The sequence below is a fragment of the Cetorhinus maximus genome, chromosome 21 (genome assembly GCF_964194155.1).
Source record: "Cetorhinus maximus chromosome 21, sCetMax3.hap1.1, whole genome shotgun sequence".
Classification (NCBI taxonomy): domain Eukaryota; kingdom Metazoa; phylum Chordata; class Chondrichthyes; order Lamniformes; family Cetorhinidae; genus Cetorhinus; species Cetorhinus maximus.
The window spans coordinates 46,574,023-46,592,343 of NC_135899.1; the positions used below are offsets into that span (position 1 = coordinate 46,574,023).

Genomic DNA, 18,321 nt, shown 5'->3' on the forward strand with positions numbered 1-18,321 from the left:
TGCACGAGCGCAATGGGCAGGCGGGTAGGCCACATTTTTAAAAACCTCATCCACGGGCGGTATAAGAGGGGTGAGTGGGCTCGCGAATGCTATTTGTTAGCCATTTACTTATCAAACTTGCTGCTACTTGCTTGTGTGAACAGGGGAACTTCAAATCTCTTCAGAGCTGCTTGTACAGGAATAACAGGCTTCAGGTCAGGACTCTGGAGCCTTGCAGGTTTCAGGCAGCCTTCCCTTACCCTGGGAATGGGAGTTGTGCTCACCACTGCAGGCATCTCCTCTGAGGAGGAAGAGAGGGCCAGAAGGGGGAGGAGGCCAGGAGTCCATATTCAGCCTCCAGGGGAACTGCCTTTGGGAGGACAGGAGCAGGCACACCGACTAATAATCAGCTAATACCGGGGAAACATAAAACCACCAGTGAGAAGCCCGTGGTGTGCCTAAGGTGCCTTAAGCTTACCTTTCCGGGTGCTACGTCTAGGTGCACCCCCGCTCACTGGCACTGGCATTGGAGAAAGCCTGCTCACTCTGCTGTCCTGTTGTTCTTGATGACCTTGGTGGGAGTCCTCTGGCCCGTGGAGCCTGTGAAGGCCCCGCCTGGGAGGTAGCAGCCAGTGGCATAGCTGGCATCTCCCCAGTCACTGCAGCCTCATCAGATGCCATGGTCACTGGCAGAGGGGCGGAGAACCTGGTGCCCTCATCCGGAGCGCCCTGAGAGGAGCCTGAAGAGACAATAGGCAGCTGCTGCGCCGACGTCAGGTCGCTTTGGACTTCCCTGCTCACCATTGATGGGTGGGCACCTAGCTGGGATACTTGGTGCCCAATCCATCTCCCACACTGCCACTGACCACCTGAGGTCACTGCCGCTGTGAGGGCTTGCAGGTCCGAAAGCATCCCCAGGAAGCCCTGGTTGTCGCCACTCTCTCCATTGAGGAGGCAAGTGCGCTCGGCCGTGAGGGTCAATGCATTGCTCATGCTCCGCATGGACTCCTCCATTATGGAGACCATGGCACGCATTGCCTCAAGTATCTCCGCCAGATCCTCCCGCACACCCTGCTGGACATCCAGCAGCTGCTGCCTCAGGGACGACTCCAGAAGCCCATCATCAGCCACCGACTGAGCATGTTCTTGGTCCACTGCAGTCCTCCGAATGCCGGTGCCATGGGCACTCTCTGTCGCCGCCTGCACCTCAAGCAAGTGTGAAGTGCCCTCACTACTGTGCCCTGGGACACTAGCCGATGTTCTTAATCTCATGAAGATGCTGGTATCTGCGCTGGTGCCTGCCTGGCTGAGATAGTGTGACGCTGGTGCGTGTATCTCTTCAGGGCCTTCAGGTCTCAGTGGTGGGCCCTCTGCCTCCTCGTTCTGGCTGTGCTCCAGTGAGGCTGAAAGGAAGAACAAGGACATTTGATTAGTTGAAGTCATAACACTGTTAATGTGCATGCCTGGCCCCCGATCAGGATGTGTTCCTCCTTTCATAATCAGTGGGAAACCCATGTTGGATGCTGAATTCAATATATGGTCAAGAGTGGAATGGTTGTAATGACAGACATTGTAACCTCAGTGCATGGCACCCTTTCCTCCCCCTGGCACCCCAATCTCACCGCTGCTGGCAGACCTGGGCGCATGGCACCTCTCCAGCTCAAGAACCTCCTGCTCGTATCTGGTGAGAATGAATAAATGTGCCTGCCCTCCGCCAGTCCACATCCACTCAGAGTTATTGTGTGTGGTCTTCCCCTGAAAGGAGAGAGGAGCACTGATTAGTCCACCCTGTATCTGGATTGCCATTGTATCCCTGCCACCCCCACCTGAGTGAAACATTGCAGGGCTCATGTGAATTGTGACCCTGGGCCAACGTACACTCACCGTAAGCAGCCACCGCTGACCCTTTTGCCCAGATGCTGCCTCTATCATATTTGCCGCTCACACTGCATGACCTTCCAAAACAAGGAAGCACTACCGCCTAGAAGGGCAAGGGCAGCAGATGGATGGGTGCCCCACCACCTGAAAGTTCCCCTCCCAGTCAGTCAGCATCCTGACTTTGAAATGTTTTGGCATTCCAGCACTGTGTCTAGGTACTGATCCTTGAGTTCACTCCCGAAACAGTCCTGTGGGTGTAAGTGCACTACATGCAGCGGATACGCGAGCCAGCTCAGCGCCACCCTCTCAGGGGCAACTAGACATGGGCAATAAATGCTGGCCCACCCAGCGAAGGCTACATGCCGTGAATGATTCAATGCAGCAACTACATTCAGAGATGGGGGTGGGGTGGGGGGGTGGGGGGGTGCCAGGGGGGGCCAACACTAGCTGCTGTGCTAAGTGACCCATGCCAACATGGTACTCACCCTTCCTGGTCGCGAGAGGTAATTAAACCGCTTGCGGCACTGAACGCAGGTGCATCTCACCGCATCATGTGCGCTGATCCTTTCTGCCACCTCCTCCCGGGCATATTTCGTCATATGGGAGGGCCTCCTCCTCCCGTCCCTTGGCACGATGATTCTGTGCTGTGCTGCCACTTCCTCGAGGAGGACAATAAGGCACTCACCCGAGAATCTCGGGCACAATGCCCCACCGACCTGTCCTCCTGCCTGGCCTGCTCTCCGAGACTGCTCTCAGGAACCCTCCGGTGCGCCATCGTTGCCAGCATTTGGAAGGCTGCCTGCGTGGTTTTTAAACAAGCTGCTGGTTAGTCATTGGACCCAGCGGTCATTGAAGCCCCACCACGCCTGCCCCCTCCCGCTGTTCTCGGGAGCCGCGATTCACGCTGGGCAGGCCTTAATTGGTCCGTTGGCATAAAATGGCGGCGTGGAGCCGATTGCGGGCAGTGATCGGCTCCGTGCCCGCTCCCGTACAGCGTGCCCGACATGCTGAAAATTCTCCCCTTGGACTTGTTTTTACTAAGGTTGAGTTGTCTCTCCCTTTCCATAGCCCTCCAACAAACATCCTCTAACTTTACCCACATGCACTAGTCCTGAACTCACACTCTCCTCTAGTTGTTCTCCATCTCCCTCCTGCTCTCGCTGAGCTCATCTCGCCCATGGGATTCACCTCCTCTTCCCTCAACTCATTTCCATTAAACTGCCAACCACTCCACTTCCCTTCCTGCTTTCCATGTCAACTGATGTTGCCAATAACGCTTTCTACTCAGATAGTCTCCAGTCTCCTGTAAATCTGCTTTCATTAGCCCTCTCCTCAAAAACAAGCCCCTAACCCTCTTTGTCCTTGCAAGCAACAGTCGCATCTCTCCAAAATCCCAAAACATGTTAGACAGGATTTTAATAGTCAAGGGAGTCAAGGGTAATGGGGGGCAGACAGGAAAGTGGAACTGAGACCGCAACCAGATCAACCACGATCTTATTGAATGGTGGAGCAAACATGAAGGGCCAAATGACCTGCCCCTGCTCCCATGTTCCTGGTTGCCTCCCAAATCCAAGCCCTTCTTTCCCGGAACTCATGGAATTACATTACACAGGATATACAGCACAGAAATAGGTCATTTGATCCAACCAGTCCATGCCGACATTAATGCTTCACTTAACACTACTGCTGCCTTTCCTCTATTTCCTTCTCCCTCATATCCTTGTCTAGCTTCCCCTTAAATCCTTCCACTTACTTCAATCACTCCCTATGGTACTGAGTTCTACATTCTTGTTGTGTTATGTGCCTGCATGCCATTGTAATGTAAAGGTGCTCAGCAGAGCAAGGGTTAACGTGGGACTGGAGAACAGCACCACCCACGGTATGATGTATAGAGTCACATGGTAATAAACTGAGAGAACAGCCTAGAGAGAACTCTCGGGAACTAGCCTCATGCATGACCCATACCTTGGATCTGTAAATAGTTAAATGTTAACAATAAAGGACTTGCAGTTAAATATATAGGTCTCAAGATCTCATCGTTGAGACACCACGGTGCACCATATGACAACAATTCTCACTACTCTTTGGATGAAGAACTTCTGAATTGCCTATTAGATTTCTTGGTGACTATCTAATATCGATAGCCTCTAGTTTTGCTCTTCTCCACAAGTGAAAACATTCTCTCTGTGTCTAAACTGTCAAAACATTTAATAATCCTAAAGACCTCTATTAAGTCATTCCTCAAGCTTCTCCTTTCATCCTCTCCTGATAGATAAACACCAGGATTTCAGGTACCATCCTCGTAAAACATTTTTGCATCCTCTCCAGTGCCGCTATACCTTTATTTAATATGGTGACCAGAATTGCTTGGAGTACTCTGGATGTAGCCTTATCAAGGGCCTGATTTACCTTCTAGGGTTGTGAAATGGACTTCAAGATCATTCCTGGCTTCAATTGCACCCTGGGGGATAGTGTGGAATGGTCACAGGCCTGGATTTTGATGGGGGTGGATTGTTGATTGGCTTGTTGTCAGGTTGGATGGCCAATTAGTGACCACGGGGAGGAGGGGGGGGTGGAGAGAAATAGAAGTGGGGACTGAGTGAGTGTGGGCCTGATTTAAACCGACTGCATCAGCCACTATTGTCGTAACCACTTAACTTCAAGGATGCAAACAAGAGGGATCCCAGAGGAGAGACAGAGAGCTAGAATTTTGGGCAGGCTGCCCTGCGCTTCACAGATGCTGACTTGGAAGTCCTCCTTGAAGCAGTAAGGAAGAGGAAGCCCTCATTTTGGAGGGTGGCAGGAGAAGGCTACGCTCCAAAACCAAGCAGATGTGGATTGAAGTGGCCAAGAATGTGAGCAGGCCTGTGGTCAGGAGCAACTAATCCAGAAAAGTTCAATGACCTCTCCACTTGATCAAGGTGAGTGCAACATTATGGGTAGCAGATACACCGGCTGAGGAGCCTCAGGGTGCATGCTGTTCCGGAATATGGGAGTAATGTACGCTCAGGGTATGATATGGACCTCTCAGCGTGGCTCAGAGCCCCAGTGCTGTTGAGGGCCTGTCAGAACTTTTACCTGCAACTCTTATGTCAAAAAGTCACTGGCATTGGCCATAGGGCCCGATCTTTCCCTCTATAGTCCTTATAGGAGAAAAGAGCACATGATGCCCATGAAAGGGTGAGTGCCCAAACTACACATTGTTACTATTGTGGAGGAGGAAGCAATGGAGATTGCCAGATGGCACATGAGGAAGTTGGGGAAGGTGAGATGGGCTGCAATGTCTCGATGAAGCGATGCAGCACATTCCACTCATCCGGCAACATGCCAACTGTTCAGCTGCATTGGGAAGCCTCAGCACTGCAGAGGCAAGATCTCCAAGGCAAGTTCTCATAGTCTCTTCTTGTGGCTCCCACAGGTCCACAGTTTCAGATGTCGAGGGCGAAGAACAGATTCCTAAGTCTATGCCAGGCTAAGCATTGCTAGGAGAGACATCAGAGAAAGCACCATCATGTCTAACAAGTGCACCCTCCAACATGTGAGATACAGTCACCTTGGTGGTTTCTCGTTTGTGCTTAGGCAGGGTGGCACAGGGTGATGAGCATGGCACAAGTAAAAGGAGGAGGTGGGAGAAGAAGCTGTGGTTATTGCAGGACAGACACAACCATGCTTAGCTGAGCACAGATTCAAAAGGAAAGAAGATCTACTTAGCTTGATGGCAACAGGTGTGCTCCCACAGGTCAGAGTTGTCTAAGGCATTGCAGAGTCATGGGTTGAGAATGTAGGAGTCCATTCAGACCATGTGCACCATCATAGCTCAGGGCTATGAACACATTAGTTCCTCCACTGAGCAAGTGGCCAAACTCATGGAGAGTCATATGTGGAAATACTTTGAGTGCATGTAGGAACTGCACACTGATGCACTTAGGATGCTCCACTTGTTAGGATAGACCAGTCAGTAGTTCTGGTGGTGCAGAAATTTTTGGAGGGGATTCCAATCACGCTGCAGCTGGTGCTCCCCTTCAGTCATCAGAAGTGCCCCTAAGGGCTGAGGTGATTGCACTTTTCTTTTTCAACACCATGTAAATATTGACGTATAATGCCGGACATGTGAGATTCCATTCATTTAATGGTGGGACAGGAGATAAAAGGAGATGGTGAAGGGAAGCAAGAGTCTGTGAAGTGGGACAGTTAAGGGTGGATCTATTCAAAGCTGTATCTTCAATGCAAGTGTTCCCACAGGTAGCTAAAAATGAGATCCAGAGCATGCCAGCCTTCTGGGCTAGAAGGTCTCAGCTGAAATGTGCCTGGATCAAATATTCCCTGTTGCTGATGGTATTCTGATGAGACTCTCCAGTCATTCACTGGCCCTGGCCGCCCCCTTGTACAGCTGGGGCACCTTAGTGTTCTGCATCTTCCTCCGCTTCCTCCCCTTTCCCCTCCTGTTCCTCCCCTTCCTCTGATGAACTGTGTCATTTCAGGGCATCATCCTCTTCAATGCCTACACCTATCTGGATGGACACGTTATAGAGAGTGCAACAGCCCACACAATGAGTGAAACTCTTGCAAGAGTATACTGTAGGATGCCACCCAGCTGGTCCAGACACTGGAACTGTATTTTCAGAAGCCCGATGGCTTGTTTGATGATGGTCCTCATGAGCAGATGGCAATGACTGGAACACCTCTGTGGCTCTGTCTCAGGGTTTTGTAAAGAGTGAATAACCATTTCTTCAAGGGATAACCTTGTTGCCAAAAACCCACCATGGGGTTTTGAGGTTGGAGTGAAGAGCTGTGGCAGCCAGGACAATCGAAGGATGAGGGAGTCTTGACAACTGTCAGGAAAGTGAGTGCATACTGGTACGACCAGGTGAGAAGGAGTGAACTGGCTCCCCTTTATTCAGCCTCCTCGGTTGGTCACAACAAAGGTTTAAGTTTCTTTTTCATGTATTTTCCGAATCCAAATGTATTTAACTATTTAGGCTGTGAGTAATAAGGAGCCAATTAAACAAGGTTTCTTGAGTCAAAGAAAGAGCAAATTTATTAACCCCTAAGCCCAAGAAAATAAAATAATAAAAACACACACAGGTATCAGAAATAAGGGAAGCTGGAGTCCAATAAAAAATGTGAAGAGTATGGGTTAAGTGTCCTTTGATTGTCTTTGAGGTGTAGATTTTAAAATATTGCAGCTGGTTTGGATTAGTTGGTTTTGTGGATGTGGTCAGGTGGAACTCTCTGTCCCAGAGGGCTATGGAGGCTCTGTCGTTGAGTATGTTCAAGACTGAGATTAATAAATTTCTACATATTAAAAACATCAAGGGAGATGGAGATAATGCAGGAAAATGGTGTTGAAGTAGATCATCAGCCAAGAATTCACCAAGGCCCCTTAGACAACACCTTCCAAACCCACAACAACTGCCACCTAGAAGGACAAGGGCAGCAGGCACATGGGAACACCACCACCTGGAAGTTCCCCTCCAAGTCACTCACCATCCTGTCTTGGAAATATATCGCCGTTCCTTCACTGTCACTGGGTCAAAATCTTGGAACTCCCTCTCTAACAGCACTGTGGGTGTACCTACACCACATGGACTGCAGTGGTTCAAGAAGGTAGCTCACCACCACCTTCTCAAGGGCAACTAAAATTGTCCCATTGAATGACAGAGCAGACTCGAAGTGCTGAATGGCCTACTCCTGCTTCTATTTCTTATGCTCTTATATTGAAGATGTTGCAATTATTGCGAGATTTTGGTTCGCTGGTATTTTTCTAGTTAAGTTAGCTCCTAAACCAAGTAATACACTTGTTCTGAGAGAAAGAGAGAGAGAGAGAGCTTTCAGTCTGTTTCCTTTGTTGAAGTCTTTCTTGCAATCTTTCTGCAGTGACTGCAGCCTGGTCTATTATGCTTCACCCATCGTGTATTTCCAAAGGGTTTTGGGTGGGTTTGTCTGTAGCAGCCATTGTTTCAATATCCGGCACTTTGCATTTTAATGACTCTTCCTTGGACAGTGATAAGTTTTGATGGGTCTCTGAATTATATGAAATGACTCTTTCTTTGCACTCTCCTGAAGATGGCTTGTTTGTTTTTCACCTTCACCTTGGAAGGTGGCCCTGTATTTTAAGTAGTTTGTTCTGTCTCATTTCAAATCACAAAATTTCCAATCAATTGAAAGTTTGAAAATCATGTTTTCAAAAGTGAAGTGGCATGGCCTCGTGACAATACATGGAGGAAGCTCTGGCTATGGTCATAGAGCAGTTGAATGTTGAAGAAATGGAAGCCCTTCCAGCTGATGGATCTCACCGACCGCTCATTGGGTACCTTGATGGCCAGACGGTGGCAATCGATAATGCACTGCTCCTGTGGGAATCCAGCAATGGAGGTGAAACCCACTGCCCTCTGTGCCAACGAGGTCCCATCTGTCTGGAACTGAATGTACTGTCCAACTTTTGCATAAAGGACATTAGTGACCTGCGAGATGCAGTAGTGTGCAGCCATTTGCTGGTCTGCAGCTGATCCTCAGAAAGAGCCAGAGGTGAAGAGGTTTAATGTCACGGTGCCTTTGATGATTACTGACAGAGCATGGTGAATGGTGCTGCATGGTACAAGTTCTTCCACGACAAGGCACAAATCTCCATGACCATCTGCCTGGAGAGTCGCAGGCTCCTGTGATGCCTTGTCTTGGTCATCTCAGAGTAGCTCCTTCTTCGCTGGTAGATCCCATTCTGGGAGTATTACCTCTGTGGCCTTCTTGCCTCCTTTACCTCTCCTGATACCTGGGATCTGCCCTTCCTGAGCAGCATGTCACTCCTCATCACTATTGCACCCGGAATTTGAGCATTGTGCTTCTATTTCTGGCTTCCTTATGATCAGGTCCCCCAATAATGTCTAGAAATCTTGGTCGCTCTTTGCATGCCTGTGATGCCAGGAGGGTGTGAAACCCCTTCCTTGCCTGAGCATGTGGTCAAGATTCTCTCGTAACCTGTGCAGAGCCCATGGTACCTGTGTACCAATGGCTGAGTAATGTCCTGGAGCTGAGATGACTGACCTCCAACAACACAACCATCTTCCTTTGTGCTAGGTATGAATCCAACCAGTGGAGAGTTTTCCCCCTGATTCCCATTGACTCCAGTTTTACTCAGGCTCCTTGATGCCACACTCGGTTAAATGCTGCCTTGTCAAGGGCAGTCACGCTCACCTCACCTTGAGAGTTCAGCACTTTTATTCATGTTTGAACCAAGGCTGTAATGAGGTCAGGAGCTGAGTGGCCCTGGCAGAACCTAAACTGGGCATCAGCAAGCAGGTTATTGCTAAGCAAGGGCCGCTTGATAGCACCATTACTTTACTGATGATTGAGAGTAGACTGATGGGGTGGTAATTGGTCGGGTTGGATCTGTCCTGCTTTTTGTGTACAGGACATACCTGGGCAATTTTCCACATAGCCAGGTAGATGCCAGTGTTGTAGCTGCACTGGTACAGCTTGGCTAGGGGCGGGGCAAGTTCTGCAGCACAAGCCTTCAGTACTATTGCTGGAATATTGTCAGGACCCATAGCCTTTGCAGTATCCAGTACCTTCAGCCATTTCTTGATATCACGTGGAGTGAATTGAATTGGCTGAAGACTGACACCTGTGTTGCTGGGATTTCCGGAGAAGGCCGAGATGGATCATCCACTCGTCACTTCTGGCTGAAGATTGTTTTTGCGAATGCTTTAGCCTTATCTTTTGCACTGCTGTGCCGGGCTCCTCCATCATTGAGGATGGAGATATTTGTGGAACCTCCTCCTCCAGTGAGTTGTTTAATTGTCCACCACCATTCGCAGCTGGATGTGGCAGGAGTGCAGAACTTAGATCTGATCTGTTGGTTGTGGGATCATTTAGCTTGTCTATCACTTGCTGCTTATGCTGTTTGGCATGCAAGTAGTCATGTGTTATAGCTTCACCAGGTTGACACCTCATTTTTAGTTATGCCTGGTGTTGCTCCTGGCATGCCCTCCTGCACTCTTCATTGAACCAGGGATGATCCCCTGGCTTGATGGTAATGGTAGAGTGGGGGATATGCTAGGCCATGAGGTTACAGATTGTGTTCGTGTACAATTCTGCTGCTGCTGATGGCCCACAATGCCTCATGGATGCCCAGTCTTGAGTTGCTAGACCTGTTCGAAATCTTTCCCATTTAGCATGGTGGTAGTGTCACACAACACGATGGAGGGTATAATCAATCTGAAGGCGCGACTTGGTCTCCACAATAACTGTGCAGCGGTCATTCCTACCGACACTGTCATGGACAGATGCATCTGCGGCAGACAGGTTGGTGAGAATGAGGTCAAGCTTGTTTTTCCTCTTGTTGGTTCCCTCACCACCTGCCACAGACCCACTCTAGCAACTCTATCCTTTAGGGCTCAGCCACCTTGGTCAATAGTGGTGCGACCAAGCCACTCTTGGTGATGGACATTGAAGTCCCCCACCCAGAGTACATTCTGTGCCCTTGCCACCCTCGGTGCTTCCTCCAAGTTATATTTAACTTGGAGGGGTATTGATTCATCAGCTGAAGGAGGGCAGTAAGTGGTAATCAGCAGGAGGTTTCCTTGCCCTTGTTTGTCCTGATGCCATGAGACTTCATGGGGTCTGGAGTCAATGTTGAAGACTCCCAAGGCAACTCCCTCTAACTGTATATCACTGTGCCGCCACCTCTGCTGGGTCTGTCCTGCCAGTGGGAAGCCGGAGGGGGGATCTAATAGAAACCTATAAAATTCTAACAGGACTATACAGCGTGTAAAATTGAAGCACATGGGATTGGAGGTAGTGTATTGAGATGGATAGAAAACTGGTTGGCAGACAGGAAACAAAGAGTAGGAATAAATGGGTCTTTTCCAAATGGCAGGCAGTGACTAATGGGATACTACAGGGATCAGTGCTGGGACCCCAGCTATTCACAATATATATTAATGATTTAGGTTTGGGAGCAAAATGTAATATCTCCAAATTTACAGATGACACAAAGCTGGGTGGGAGGGTGAGCTGTGAGGAGGATGCAGAGATGCTTCAAGGTGATTTGGACAAGCTGAGTGAGTGGGCAAATGCATGGCAGATGCAGTATAATGTGGATAAATGTGAGGTTATCCGCTTTGGGAGCAAAAACAGAAAGGCAGATTATTATCTCAATGGCTATAACTTGGGAGAGGGGAATGTGCAACGAGACCTGGATGTCCTCGTACACCAGTTGCTGAAGGTAAGCATGCAGGTGCAGCAGGTGGTAAAGAAGGCAAATGGTATGTTGGCCTTCACAGCCAGAGGATTCGAGTACAGGAACAGGGATGTCTTGCTGCAATTATACAGGGCCTTGATGAGACCACGCACCTGGAATATTGTGTGCAGTTTTGGTCTCCTTACCTGAGAAAGGATGTTCTTACTATAGGGGAATGCAGCGAAGGTTTACCAGACTGATTCCTGGGATGGCGGGACTGACATATGAGGAGAGATTGAGTTGGTTAGGATTATATTCGCTGGAGTTCAGAAGAATGAGGGGGGACCTATAAAATTCTAACAGGACTAGACAGGGTAGATGCAGGAAGGATGTTCCCGATGGTGGGGGAGTCCAGAACCAGGGATCACAGTCTGAGGATACTGGTTAGACCATTTAGGGCTGAGATGAGGAGAAATTTCTTCACTCAGAGAGTAGTGAGTCTGTGGAAAACAAAAACAGAATTACCTGGAAAAACTCAGCAGGTCTGGCAGCATCGGCGGAGAAGAAAAGAGTTGACGTTTCGAGTCCTCATGACCCTTCAGCAGAACTCAGTTTCTGCTGAGTTTTTCCAGGTAATTCTGTTTTTGTTTTGGATTTCCAGCATCCGCAGTAGTTTTTTGTTTTTATCTCAGTGAGCCTATGGAATTCACTACCACAGAAAGTAGTAGAGGCCAAAACATTGTATGTTTTCAAGGAGTCAGATATAGCTCTTGGGGTGAAAGGGATCAAAGGTTATGGGGAGAAAGCCGGAGCAGGCTATTGAGTTGGACGATCAGCCATGATCACAATGAATGGTGAAGCAGGCTAGAAGGGCTGAATGGCCTACTCCTGCTCCTATGTTTTGTATGAAATACCCAGGGCTGGTGATGGTAGAGTTTGGGACATTATCTGTAAGGTATGATTCCGTGAGGGTGACAATGTCAGGCTGTTGCTTGACTAGTCTGTGAGACAGCTATACCAATTTTGGTACTAGCCCTCAGATGTTAGCAAGGAGGACTTTGCAGGGTTGATAGGGCTGCGATTCCCGTGGTCGTTTCCGGTGGCTCGATGCCAGGTAGTCTGTCCGGTTTCATTTTTTTTTTGTGTCTTTGTAGCGGTTTGTTACAACTGAGTGGCTTGCTAGGCCATTTCAGAGGGCATTTAAGAGTCAACCACATTGCTGTGGGTCTGGAGTCACATAGGCCAGACCAGGTAAGGACGACAGGTTTCCTTCCCTGAAGGACATTAGTGAACCAGGTGGGTTTTTACAAAAATCGGCAATGGTTTCATGGTCATCATTGGGTTTTTAATTCCAGGCTTGGCGAGCGGGAGCGGGGCCTGCTCGCCGAGGTGTAAAATGATGGAAGGTGATGTCGGGCGTGCGTCCCGACATCACCGCGCGTCATTCAGGTTTTCAGTTCGGCGGGCACGCAGGCAAGCTGTCAAAGGTCTATTAAGGCCATTTAACAATCAATTAAATTAGTGACCTGAGCTGCCCATCTAACCTTAAGGTTGGCAGGCAGGCGAAGAGCCTAGGCGGCCTTCGCATTTTTCATGGAACCACATCCATGGGTGGGATGAGGTTTCATGAACATTTTTAAATTGTTGGAAATTTTTTATTTACATTAATGGACATCTCCCAGCTCATGTGATAGTTTCACATGAGGGGACATGTCCTTAAAATCTTTTTCTCCCTTTATTCAACGTTTTATACATGAAAATAATCTCCCTGAGGCAGCTCCGTGCCTCAGGGAGATATCTGCCCTCTTTCATGCACATGCGTGAAGGAGCGCAGGCCCCGACTCAGCCTACCCCCACGCTCCGTCCGCAAAGGGAGCGCTCAGCGCTTCCGGGCATGTGTCACGCTGGGGGGGCCTTAATTGGCCTGCCCATGTAAATGGGAGTGCCCAGCTGTGTGCCTGCCCCTGCACTAACCCCCTGATGGGGAGAAAATTCTCCCCCAGATTTTGATTGAATTGAAATTCCACCCTCTGCCATGGCTGGATTTGAACTCAGGTCCCCAGAGCCCTGGGTCTCTGGGTTATTGGTATTACAATACCACTACTCCATCACCTACCCGCCTTGAAGCATGGTCATATAATTGACAAATGAATTTCAGTATAAATAAATGTGAGGTATTATGCTTTGCAAGAAAATTAAGGATGTTGATATTGCTTAGAAAATAAGAATCTAAATGGGGTAGAGATCAAATGGACCTGGGAATACGAATACATAAATGACTAAAAGTAGCTTCACAGGTTAACAAGGCCATAAAAAAGTAACCAAACACTGGGGATTATTTTGAGGGGGAGAGAATTGAAAAGTAAAGAAATTATGCAAAACATTTAGGTTTCAGGTTCACTGGGGGTGGGAACAGACTGAGGCAGGTGCTGAAAGCGACAGTGCTGACCAGCCTGCCAGCTTTCCATCTCCATTCCTGCTGCTCTCTAGCTGGCTTAATTGAAGTTATTTGCAAATTGGATGGGTTCTTGGGGCTGGCCTTACCCGCCCCCCTCACCCCCATAACCCTGATGTAACTGCCATCAATAACACCGTCTATTTTCATCTCCTAACATTGCCTTATCTATCACTCCCTTCCTGCTGAAATTTTCATCCATGTCTTTCTCGCCTCTAGATTTGATTATTCCAATGCACTCTTGGCAGGCCACACATATTCTATCCTTCAGAAACTTGAGATCATACAAAACTCTACTTCCCGTGTCTTAACGCATGCGAAATCCTATCACCTATCATTCCTGTGCTCACTGAGCTACATATTCTCCTAAGTGAACAACACCTTAATTTTTAAAATTCTTATCTTTGTTTTAAAATCTTGTTTTCTCTATCTCAATATCTTATCCTGTGTATATTTTGTGGTTCTTGCTCATTCCCTGTGTCTATCTGTGATCTCTGCTGGTTAGAGTCATACGTAGCACAAAGGAAGATGGTTGTGGTTGTTGGAGGTCAATCATCTCAGCTCCAGGACATCACTGCAGGAGTTCCTCAGGGTAGTGTCCTGGGCCTAACCATCTTCAGCTGCTTCATCAATGACTTTCCTTCCATCATAAGGTCAGAAGTGGGGATGTTCGCTGATGATTGCACAATGTTCAGCACCATTTGCAACTCCTCAGATACTGAAGCAGTCCATGTCCTAATGCAGCAAGACCTGGACAATATCCAGGTTTGGACTGACAAGTGACAAGTAACATTCATGCCATACAAGTGCCAGGGAATGACCATTTCCAACAAGAGAGAATCTAAACAATGCCCCTTTACATTCAATGGGATTACCATTGTTGAATCTCTCACTATCAACATACTGGGGATTACCATTGATCAGGAACTGAACTGGACTAGCCATATAAATACTATGGTTACAAGAGCAGGTAGACTCTAGAAATGCTGCAGCGAGTAACTCACCCCCTGACTCCCCAAAGCCTGTCCACCATGTACAAGGCAGAGGTCGGGAGTGTGATGGAATACCCTTCATTTGATTGGGTGAGTGCAGCTCCAACAAAACTCAAGAAGCTTGACACTATCCAGGACAAATCAGCCCGCTTGATTAGCACCCCACAAATATTCACTCCTTTCACCAGCGATGCACAGTAGCAGCAGTGTGTACCATCTACAAGATGCACTGCAGGAACTCACCAAGGCTCCTTAGACAGCACCTTCCAAACCCACAACTGCTACTATCTGGAAGGACAAGGCCAGCAGACACATGGGAACACCACCACCTGGAATTCCCCTCCAAATCATTCGCCACCCTTACTTGCAAATATATTGCCGTTCCTTCACTGTCGCTGGGTCAAAATCCTGGAACTCCCTCCCTAGTGGCACTGTGGGTGTACCTACACCACATGGACTGCAGCGGTTCAAGATGGCAGCTCACCCCCACCTTCTCAAGGGCAATGAGCAATGGGCAATAAATGCTGGCCCAGCCAGCGTGCCCACATTCCATGAATGCATAAAAAAAATTCCCTCTTCCTTTATCAAACCCTGCAGTCTCCCTCTATTTGTGTGCGTCTGTGGCTCCCTCTCTTTCTCTCTGCACCTGAGATTTTCTTTCTTTCTCTCTCTCTCTCTATACTCACCAGGTTGCACTTATCTCTCTCTCTCTCGCTCTCTCTCTCGCTCTGTCCGGATTTGTGGTTTTGTTGATTTTTGGAATTGAAATTCCATTCTTGGAACATTGGCGACACATTGCTTTCTCCACTCTACATTTTGCTGATGGACAGACCGGATGTCCGTGGATTATCTGCTGTGTTCTTATTTGATTGCAGATGATGTATGCCCAGTACAATTTGCACATGTTCGAAATGTGGAGGCTGATGTGTACGTTTTAGAAATATATTTTTGCAACCATTTCAACAGAAACTGCAATCCTGTGTCAATACCAGAAATAAGGATCCACGATACAGGAGTCAAACCCTTGCAGTTTTTTAAAGGTTATAAGCTATATACAGCTAAAACATGGTGATGCTGAGCATGTTACATCCAGTCAGCTCAACTTTCTAGATCTCTTCCTTTTGTTTAATCTTCTAACTTTGGTTACAATGATCTCTCCTTTTAAGCTGAACTTCACCTTGGCTAAAGGTCATTACATCACCTTCTCTATGGTCAACGCTCTTGATTTTAGATTGGTATTTTGAGGTAATAATACCTTAAAGGCTCAGTAAGGCTCCACAGCACAACCGCAGAATGTAACAGAAACTATCATTTCTATTTATATGCACAGAAAAAAATAAACATAAGAATCCATGAGAAGATTACAGCTGTCCACGGCATTTTTATTAGATGACAGTTACAGCCTCACAGATTAGCTGACACTCTACAGATATCTTGTTTCACCAAGTCACTGAAGAAGCTAAAGTTCACTCCCAAAAACAAATTTCCAATTTAAAATGGATTCGGAATACAACAGCTTCATCTCCTCTAACAATGGTTTCCTGACAGGAGCAAACATGTACTGGTATCACTCTTAAAGCAACATTTACATTTCTTGTTGACTGTAGATTATGGAATTGTGCTGAGCTGAAGCAGGAGGATACTGATGTGTAGGGAACAGGGAGGTCAGCCTACTTCAGGTGACGTGCCTCGAATAGCAGTGATACAGCAGTAAAGAGCAAACCTCCAAAAGGGGACTAATTGATCCATTTTAGGAAACAAGCATTGTGCAATGCAAAGCAACCACATGCAGCCCGAAAACCAGGATGAATCACGTCAAAAAGCGATTTTATAGTTTAACAACAACATCCATTTTTGCGTCAGCCTTGACTCAGCGACAGCACACTTTCCCCAAGTCAGAAGGTTGTGGGTTCAAGCTCCATTCCAGAGATTTCAATAGTTAATCTAGTTGAACACCTTCCTAATCCCAATACCCTGCCTTCTCCTTTCTCTGTCTGCTCTGCAAGTTTCTCTTTCCTGCCCCAGCTTCCTTGGCTTTTCTCTCTTGCTCCCCCACAGTGCCAATTGCTTCTATTTCTTCCCCAGTTTTTACCCTTTGCAAAATCTGCCAAAGTGTTGAAATGACTTGAAGATTTCCTAAGGCTTTTAGGATGTTTCTGTCCATCGTGGACCTCCCTCTAGATTTGGTGTACATGTAATGTTTCTCTCCCACAATTAATGAGCTGTCTTGACACATTTGAGACTGGTGTTGTCAACAGTTATGCCAATGCATTTAAGCTGGAGAATTGTGTGCTATTTGCACTTGACTTTCCACGAGGCACTTGCACCTGTCCTTGACCATTTAAATTTAACTAGAAGCTGTAGACAAAAATCAGACAGAAATTGATGTCAATCCAACAAAGGAAAATTAGGGCACGCTTGGTCACAGTGGTAGTGTTTGAAAGGAGCAGAGAGAGCTGGAGAGGTGGAGAAGTTTAGGGAGGGAATTCAAAGGAAGAAAAATGTAAAGTGGAAAATAAACAATGATGGTGGAAAATGAAATGAGAAAGACTGAAAAAAATTCAGGCAAAATTAATAGAAAGTCAGAATAGGAAAAATAAAGTGAGACAGAAAGAGGGAGAGAAAAAGAGAGATGCAGGCAGAAAAAGAGAAATAAGGAGACAGTAAGGCAGACAAAGAGTGGTGGAAAGGAAATTTGTTTTGTGGGGTGCAACAGAGAAAGGCTTTCCTCTGGCCTTCCAAATTTGACTTTACTTATCTTCCATCTTTTTAAACTACTGGGCTGGATCAGACAAGATGTAGTTCTGTAGTTTGTGCTGAATCCAACACTGCCCATCATTTGTCCTTCCCAACACCTGTACCATTGAACTACTATTTGCAGAAAATGACTTATAATTGAGAATGATGATGGTCAAAGTGTGTCACTAAATTCTTTTGTGCTATATTTAACCTATTATACATATTAAGTAGCATTAGGTAACTTAAAATTGGTTCCATTTAATCTTTCTGAAATTTATGGTTGTAATTGAGCCTTGACTGCCAAGTCTATAAAATAAAGTTATCTATTGATCTTCTGTACAGCAATCAGCTGCACTCATCGAGTACTGACTGGGAACAAAACCTTCTTGTGCGTTTATCTTGTACAAGTACAAAAGATAAACACAAAAACAGAAGGATTCTAGTTAGTGTTGCCTTCCTCCCTACTATAGAACTGACAATAAATTCCTACAGCAGCTAGAAAAATACAGCCTTTCCAAGGCTGAACTCACAAGGCTGCTGGGGCAAAAAAAAAAGACTATTTATACCCTAATCCTACATTGGCTCTCGGTTAAGCAATGCCTCAATTTTAAAATTCTCACCCTTGTTTTCAAATCTCATCATAGGCTCCCTCCTTATCTGCTCAGATATATATGAACATATGAACCATGGAGCAGGAGTAGGCCATTCAGTCTGCCATTTAATAAGATCATGGCTGATCTGATAGTAACATTAATCTGCATCCTGCCTATTCCTGATAACCTATCATCCCCTTGCTTACCAAGAATTTATCCATCTCTGCCTTAAAAATATCCAAAGACTCTACTTCCACTGCCTTTTCAGGAAAACAGTTCCAAAGACTCACGACTCTCTGAGAGAAAGAATTTCGTCCCATCTCCATTTTAAATGGGCAACTCCTTATTTTTAAATAGTGACCCCTAGTTCTAAATTCTCCCACAAGAGGAAACATCCTCTCCACATCCACCTTGTCAAGACCCTTCAGGATCTTATACATTTCAATCAAGTCGCTTCTCACTCTTCTAAACCCCAGCAGTTATAAACCTAGCCGGTACAACCTTTCA

At 47.0% G+C, this 18,321-nt stretch overlaps 1 long non-coding RNA gene across 1 annotated transcript in view; it reads left to right on the plus strand.

The window, feature by feature from the left end:
• The first annotated feature begins 6,529 nt into the window (after positions 1-6,529).
• Positions 6,530-18,321, plus strand: part of LOC144695386 (uncharacterized) — a 63,604-nt gene continuing 51,812 nt past the window's right edge. The window contains exon 1 of the long non-coding RNA XR_013579948.1: positions 6,530-6,724. This is a non-coding gene — a long non-coding RNA (uncharacterized LOC144695386). The remainder of the gene's footprint in view (positions 6,725-18,321) is intronic.